At 35.9% G+C, this 1615-nt stretch overlaps 1 protein-coding gene across 12 annotated transcripts in view; it reads left to right on the top strand.

Moving 5' to 3' along the window:
• Nucleotides 1-1615, top strand: part of LOC106868187 (unconventional myosin-IXAa) — a 213418-nt gene that overhangs the window by 85896 nt on the left and 125907 nt on the right. The gene's annotated exons all lie outside the window — the stretch shown is intronic.

The following is a 1615-nucleotide window of genomic DNA, read 5'->3' as shown; positions in this document are numbered from 1 at the left end:
TATATTTATGTATGTATAGATATATATATATATATGTATGTATGTATAGATATATATATATATGTATGTATGTATGTATAGATATATATATGTATGTATGTATAGATATATATATGTATGTATGTATAGATATATATATGTATGTATGTATGTATAGATATATATATATATGTATGTATAGATATATATATATATGTATGTATGTATAGATATATATATATATGTATGTATGTATAGATATATATATATATATATATGTATGTATATATGTATGTATGTATAGATATATGTATAGATATATGTGTGTATGTATATGTCTGTATATACAGGCTGCGATGGGTAAATTGTCGCTGTTTTCTATTTTTCTATTTTTAATTTTGCGCACTGTTTTTTTTTATTATTTTGTTGACCACACAGTACAGTAGGGTCAGCTGGGCACCATCTGTGAGAAAAACAGCACCATGACGCAATTCACTCTGCCAGAAATTTGGAAACGACATGCTGTACTGCTTGGCATTTGCACCATAAGCTCCAATACAAACATATCAGAGTGTTTGGGTGTGAATCTGAGGACAGTGCAGAGGATTCAGAAAGAGTTGGATGAATCTAATGGTGATTATGAAGTATGGCAGCTCGGAAAACTTACTCTGATCGTTTTGATAAGAAAAGAACTCATGAATTTGTTGGTGAGATCCAGGCCATGGTTGACAATGATGCCTCCAAGTTAATCAGGTCCATCGTCAAGGACATGGGAGTGTTTGAGTTTCTTATCAGGCAGGTAGAACATGAAGACATTCAGTATTACTCATACAAAATGAGAATGGGTCAATTTTTATCCCAAGCCATCAAGGATGAGGAAAAACAGCGCTATGAAGCTTTTGAACAGACTTGAGCATTCCCTCCAACCGAACATGCTTTGCTTATTCTCACACGAGAAAGATTTCTGCCAGGATCAGACAGTGAACACATAGAACAGCTGTTGGCTTGCCATGTCCTCCAAACATGTACCAAGAGTAATAAAAATCAAACATCCAGTTAACAACATGGTGTTTGGAGCGACCACTAGTGATGGTGATGTTATGTCTCCATTCATCTTCCCACATGGCCTTAGACTCAACACAGAGGCCTACATCAAATGCCTGGAGGAGGTAGTGCTGCTCTGGGTGAAGAGGGTGGCTGCTGGAAGACTCTATGTCTGGCAACAGGACTCTGCGCCATGCCACACAAGCAGAAGAACCCAGTCATGGCTGTCAGACTAACATCACCCCTAACATCTGGCCACTTAACATCCCAGACTTGCAACCTCCTTAATTATTATGTGTGGGGTGCAGTTGAGTGAGAGGCCAACAAAATTCTTTGAAACACCAAAAACGAACTGAAAGCAAGGATTATAGCAGCAGTCACCAACATAAGCAAGGAGATTCCAAAGTCATCTGGAAACCATGGTTGAAGCCAATGGCGATTTTATTGAATAAATTTACTCTTTAATATTTCAAGATATTTTTATGGAATTTTGGTAAATATATCTATTTAAATGAGATGTCAGTGTTATCTTCATTTTTGCGTAATTTAGACGGGAATTTATTTACAGCACCCTGTATGTATATATATATAT

Source organism: Octopus bimaculoides, chromosome 12 (genome assembly GCF_001194135.2).
Source record: "Octopus bimaculoides isolate UCB-OBI-ISO-001 chromosome 12, ASM119413v2, whole genome shotgun sequence".
Lineage (NCBI taxonomy): Eukaryota > Metazoa > Mollusca > Cephalopoda > Octopoda > Octopodidae > Octopus > Octopus bimaculoides.
This window is presented reverse-complemented; position numbering and strand designations above follow the sequence as displayed.